Raw genomic sequence first — 6,648 nt, 5'->3', positions numbered from 1 at the left:
AAATGGGTTTTTTTTCTTCTTTAGGAGACAAGGTGCCCATCAAAAACTTTCATATCAAGGGTTATTAATGTAGCTCAATTGGTAGAGTGCTTGCCTAGCATGCACAGGGCCCTGGGTTTGAACCTCAGTACCTTATACACTAGGTGCCATGGCTTATGGATATAATCTTAGCACTCCGAAGGTAGAGGCAAGAGGATCAAAAGTTCAAAGTCATCCTACTGAGTGCATTCAACTCAATAAAAAGGAAAAGAGCATCCAAGCTCTGGTGTGAATACCATCCATGTGTTTTTTTTTTTTTTTCCAGAGGGTTTGGGAATATAAAACAAAGCAGTTTAATGATGACTTGCTTTACCTGGGAAGGCAAGAGGGGCAGGAGAGGGGTTGGGAAACCGTCACCTTACTAATGTGCAAACAGGCTGCGGGCCAGATAATCACTACTATTGCTTTCTCTGTGTGACCCTGTTTTTGGGAGGCAGGCCTAGCAGTCTCGGGAAGTGGGGTGCCTTAGGTTACACACCACATAAATCATTCACTCAGTACCACCTCGCTGCAGAAGAAGAACAGAATTAGCCAGGTGAGAGGGGTGGGTGGCCTTTACTTGTACCAAGGGACCAAAGAGGAAAGGAAGCTGTATTCTGCACTCATCAAAGCCTTGTGGCCCACATTTACTTTCGGTTCTCTGCTTTTGTAAGCCTGCTTCTCTGAAGGCCCTGAGATGTTCCACCTAGCCACCCAGGAAAAATCTAGACGTTGTTGTCATGTATCATTTTATTGAGAGAGAAAAGACCAGGAGATTATCTTTTGGAAACTCGGGCCTCAGACGAGATTATCTTTTGGAAACTCGGGCCTCAGACCTATGACTCAGTTAAGAACGCACAAGGACGAGTCCATCTCTGCTGTTCTGACACTGTTTCCTAGGTAGAGGCCTGGCTTTGCAACTCAGAGGTAGGTTCTGCAGCCCCCACAGCCTGGTTTTCGGGGATGGCCCCATGGGGCAAGTCTGTGTACTTGCAGGCAGAACCTCAGGAGAGATGGACTGGGTAACGTCGTCGGTTGGTGTCCATTTTGGCAATTACTGCTCCAGGTAAATCCACGCGACAACGGGCTGCTAATGCCACCAGGTAGATGAGGACGTCGCTGAGCTCCTCTTGAAGGGCTGCTCGTTCCTTTGGCAGCCAGGCTTGAGGACCAGGCTCTGCATCAGACTTCCACAGGAAGGGTTCTGCCAGCTCACCCACTTCTCCCACCACTGCTAGGAGCAGGTTCCGAGGCTGGTGGAACTGCTCCCAGTCCCGTTCAGCAGCAAATTCTGCATGGAGACGTCGGATGTCCTCAAGCGTGGGCTCCGGGCTGAAGCTGAACGGGCCGGCAGCAGCAGAGTTTTCTTGCCCCGCATCACCGCTCGCACCGCCACCGGCTTGGGACATTCCGCCCACCAGTCCCTGCCGCGCCACAGCGAGCAAACCCCGCGCCACGTTCGGAGTCGATCCATGTGTTCTTGTGAAGAAAAAAAAAAGGTGTGGTTTTAAGTCAATAAATTTGACATCAGTAAGTATGAGGATAGTGACAAACAATGAAAAAGTATAGCTTTATGTGAAAGAAAAGACACGACGAAAGACTGTAAGGGTTCATACTCCATTTCTGGAGATACTGAGAGATGATTGATTGGGTGTCATAGCTCAGGAGTTATCTGATCTAAAGGACCTGGCCAATACACTTGTTAACTGGGAAGCAAATGAGAGCCATCGATTATAAAAGCAAATCCTAACTTCTGATTTCTTCAGAGACTCACTTCCAAACAGCTTCGTGTCGTGCCCCAAGAACTGTCACTGAGAGGGGACACCAAGGACTTCCCCACAGCCGAATTGTGTGCAGTGAAGAGCAAGAGGCACTTCCAAGACATTTTCTGAGATGTAGTCATGGCATATTTGAGGCCAAGAGGGGTCAGGAGGAACACAGATGGAGCACAAGTGGTGATTGTAGCGATGAGCCATGCGTGTGTCCATCTTAGTTAGCGAGGACGTGGTTTGTGAGCCGGCACTGCCTCTAGAAAGTGAAAATGCGTTCAGAGGGCAAGGAAGGGCACAGTAGATGGTAACGGGAGGTGAACATAATCATAAATGGTGTCTACATGTATAGTACTGCCAAGAAAACTAAGTGAATTTTGACAGAAATCCAGATATCAACATTTTTATATTAGTACTCAGTTTTCACAAAACATGTCACCTAGACCTACGTGCCATAAGTCCTAACCCCATGATGTGTGGAATGATTAGAAGATGTACCAGAGGCTTTCTTGTACATGTTAATCAATTACGTGTTGCACATTACTGTACAAACTAAGCTGTGGTATTTATATCCTGGTTATCAAACCTCATTATAAAATGACATCATTCTGCATTCAATTTTTCTACAGCAGCTATTTCCTCAAATGACAATGGCTTTTCATAATAATGTGGGTACATTTTTTCAGCCTTATTTTTCCTTATTATAAATAGTTGACTTAAGCAAGAAAGTTGGTTTCATTAAAGAAAGTCTCCTAGTAATCTACAGCCCAAGCCATACTTGACCGCGCTGTCAGTCCTACCTAGGATAGTATCTTAACCAACCCAAAACTTGGGCCAACAGAACTAATTGCTATTTTGTATTTGCAAAAGACTCCAGGCAGTAGTTTTTTAAAAAACAAAAAAAACAAAAAACAAAAAAAAAAACCCAGTGATTTATACAAATTTCAATACACGCAGTATTTAGAGACTTACTTGTCACAATTAATTGTTATAATTAATTCTGCATTTCATTTGTCTTCTCAAGGGCCATCTCTTATAGCAGTGGCATGAACAGCTTGAGTACTCACAGGAGATGTGGCCTCTTGTGCTCCTCTGGAGAGGATCCATGAGAAACAAGCTAGAAAGGCCACTGGAGTAACAAGAGAAGAAAGAATTTGTACTTGGGAATTGCTCAGACCATGGCCACTCCAGAGTTGACTCTTTGTTCAAAGAGCACAGAGCAGGCATGAAGAAGGCCATGGTCTTCGGGAGCATTGTGTTCTACTTCTTTTTTTTCCATAAGGGCCTCAAAGTCTAGAGGGTCAGGGAGAGGATGTGAATGAAGGAAGCTGTAGAGGAGAAGAGTGTGCAAACTAGAGAGTCCAGCTTCCCTGGAGAGGCAGCCAGCCCTCAGTTCCTGCTAGGGCCAACATGCAAGAGCTGGGTCTTGGATGCAGCTAGATTTTCTACTTGTTAAGAAAAGGGAGGGATCATAAATTGTCAAACCAATCACCTGAGTTTTAAGTTCTAGTAAATAATGAAAAAAAAAAGCCTGTCTGGGCTCGTTAGGCCAAGTAAACCCTGAATACAGAGTAGATTTAGTCCACAGGCCTCCACGTTGCAGCCTCCACCTTAGCGAGTCCTTGCAAATCCCCCTGACACCCACACTGTATACTCTGTATGCTTCACTGTGACAACACATCCATATTTAGAAGAAAAAGTTCTTTGTCTTGTTACCATGGTAGCTTCTTCCTTCTTAATAATAAGCCAAATGATCCATATTTAAACCATACTGGGGGCTGGGAAACGATTCGGTGGTGAAGAGTGAGCGCTGCTCTTGTAAAGGCCCTAGTTAGGTCCCTAGAACCCACGTTGTTCGGCTCATGACTGCATGCAACTCCACCTCCAGAGGATGTAACACCCTCCTCTGGACTCTGTAGGTGCCTCCCTCCCCACACTATAAAAATAAAATAACAGAAATCAATGCTAGTTAGTATAGAGCTTTGTGAGTTAAAAGATATCCAACAGCACTTTAAGGAAAACAAGCTATTCTGTTTTAATTCTACCCATCATAGAATCAGTTTTAGAAACATTTTTGGTTCAATAAAACCAAAAAGTTCATCTTCAAACATCTTCCCCTTTCACTTAAATCCCATGCACATCTAAAGAAAATGCAGTATATCCGTTTCTGGTTCATTTACATTAAATCATTAAGATTTTGTTTTATAGACTCCTTTTGATGTCTGAGATACTTCTGGAATGCGTTCAAAAGCATTTTAATCTTCTTCCTGTGTAGTCACATTTTGACCAATATAAACAAGTTCAAACACCAAAGGGCCAAACTTCTAGGCTACAGCCCAAAACTTGCAGTCTGTGAATTCTACACGAGACATTAATGAACTCTTCTTCCCATAATTATTGCTATCTCAATTGATTCTATCCCGGAGAGAGGATGAAATAAACTCATCAAGCCAAGATTTTTCCATTTTCACGATCATCGGTCATAGAATCTGTCCATTTGAGGCTAAATCCTTAGACTCTTAAAATAGCATGAACTTGGTCCTAGAGCTCAGAGCTCCTGCAAGCTGTTGCTGAGAACACACGCTTGGTGGAGGCTGAGAAGATGTGCCAGATGGGAAAGGAATAGTTATTTATGAGATGCTTCTTTATGCAGAGAAGACACATGCCACTTTCTGTTCATATTCAAACAGACAAGATAGGTCTTCCGTGAGAGACAGGGCTCTCCCCACATTACCAAGCTGTCACTTAAAATACAGTTTTGATTAATATCACTTGCAAATTGAATACTGACTTGGTTCCGTTCCTTCCAGCAGGAAATGCAGCTCCATGGGGATACAGGCAAAGAACACGTGTAAACCCTTGGGAACGGACATTGATGAAATGACCCAAAACACGATTATTCCTTGCTACTTCCTGACATCTATTCCTTAAATCCCCAAACTAACAGTTCTCTGAATTTATGGTTTCTGAAAATGTTCAAGGGGTTTTCAGACCCCTTGCATGGCTCCCCAGAAAGTGCGGAAGGGAGGGAATTCAAAGATGTGCTCCAGTGGGTCAGCCAAGGTTCACTCCTTGAGATCTCACAGATATTTATTAGGAGTTCATGGGAGGGGATGCTCGTTTCTGGAGATGTGGGATGGATTTTCCAAAACAAAAGCTGCAGGTACTTTTAAGTCTGTGGCTAGACTGAGTTAAGCTCCTCGTTGGTGATAGGATTATTCAAATGCAGGGTGTCTAGTTTACACAGCGGCCATGGAGCACAACAGGACAGGAAGTGGGGAGCATGCCAGCAAGCTTTCCAAGGAACATACTTTCTCAGGCTAGAGAAGCATCAATTGGATAACCCCACCATCTCCACAAGGGAGATGCCCTACTAGAAGTGACAGGAGAGTGGCTTTCGGAACCCCATCTAGACACACAGTAAGGGGAGGAGTACACTTCACCCGTTTGTGAGAGAATGTGCACATTGATGCCTATGCTCCCCCGGTCCCTTTAGCTTCCATGGGGCTGAATGTGCTTATAAAGACTTGGTCAGAACCTTGGCAAACGTCTGTCTGCAATGGTGTGTAAATCACTGTGTGAGGCATCGGGCTGTCCAAGGCATACTCACGGTTGATTTTTCTGTTTGTCCTTACATACACGGCATAAACTCACCTTATATTGTGGGAGGTGGAGGCAAAGAAATGTATGCTTCCTGCTTTTCAGACTCACGTGTGTGGCAATCAAAGATATGCATTTCTTGGAGAATAATTTAAATTTTTACAAAAAACTAAATGTGACAGTTATCCCTTAAGTTTCCTTAAGAGTGCAGTGTCTGGTGAGTTGACCACACTCCAGGGGAAGGCCATATATCCCAGAATATGTGGACAGCACAAATTAGACTTGATTGGTATTTTAAAAGAAAAAGAAGGATGATATGAAGTTGGGGGGTAGAAAAAGGGAATTAATTGATCTGGGAGAAGTTGGTGGGGGGGATGAACATGATCATTACACATTGTATGAATACTCAACTCATTGAAAAACGCTTCTCATTGTATACATTTGTTGCATAGGGTGCTGTGATTATAAGGATGACATCACATGGATGTACATCACACTCTGAGCACATAAAGAAGCAACATGGTGCTGGAGAGATGGCTCAGTGGTTAAGAGCATTGCCTGCTCTTCCAAAGGTCCTGAGTTCAATTCCCAGCAACCACATGGTGGCTCACAACCATCTGTAATGAGGTCTGGTGCCCTCTTCTGGCCTGCACGCAGACAGAATATTGTATACACAATAAATAAATAAATATTTTTTTTAAAAAAGAAGCAACATGTGTGCCATGTGTGAAGAATGAAGCTCTTGGGCAAATGGCCTTCTGCTTGCCCACTACAGCTTTACCATTGACTGCGATTTCTTCTCCACCCCCAGTTTCTTACCTGTTCTCCCAGCCCTCAGGCAACCTTCAACAAATGTTGACTGAACACGCCATTGAAAGTCCAAACCAGCTTGAAACAGCAGAGAAAAAACACAACAGAATCCAGGCAGAGACAAGGTTGTTGTTCTATTCCTTAAAACTGAGATTATGGGGAAATTATTAAAACTATATTACATATAGCAAAATCTCAACTTTGTCTATTTCACAGACTCTAGTGAAAAGAGCAATCATTGCTTCATGTTAAAATTGGATGACAAATAGCTATGTAGATAATAAATACCCCTTAGAAATGATAGCATTTTAATTGTCTTATAGAACATTATAGAATAAATCCTCACTGATTAAAAAAGCTATAATAATTACAACATTGCATAGGTCATCACGATATGAAATCAGTCTTATAAGATTATTATTTCCTGGGGCTGGAGAGATGGCTCAGAGGT

At 43.3% G+C, this 6,648-nt stretch overlaps 1 pseudogene; it reads right to left on the bottom strand.

Moving 5' to 3' along the window:
- Positions 1-326: 326 nt before the first annotated feature.
- On the bottom strand, positions 327-1,433 carry LOC101991657 (annotated as a pseudogene).
- Positions 1,434-6,648: the final 5,215 nt, after the last annotated feature.

The sequence above is a fragment of the Microtus ochrogaster genome, chromosome 19 (genome assembly GCF_000317375.1).
Source record: "Microtus ochrogaster isolate Prairie Vole_2 chromosome 19, MicOch1.0, whole genome shotgun sequence".
Lineage (NCBI taxonomy): Eukaryota > Metazoa > Chordata > Mammalia > Rodentia > Cricetidae > Microtus > Microtus ochrogaster.
The sequence above is the reverse complement of the archived record's forward strand: the minus strand, read 5'-3'. Positions and strand labels throughout refer to the sequence as shown.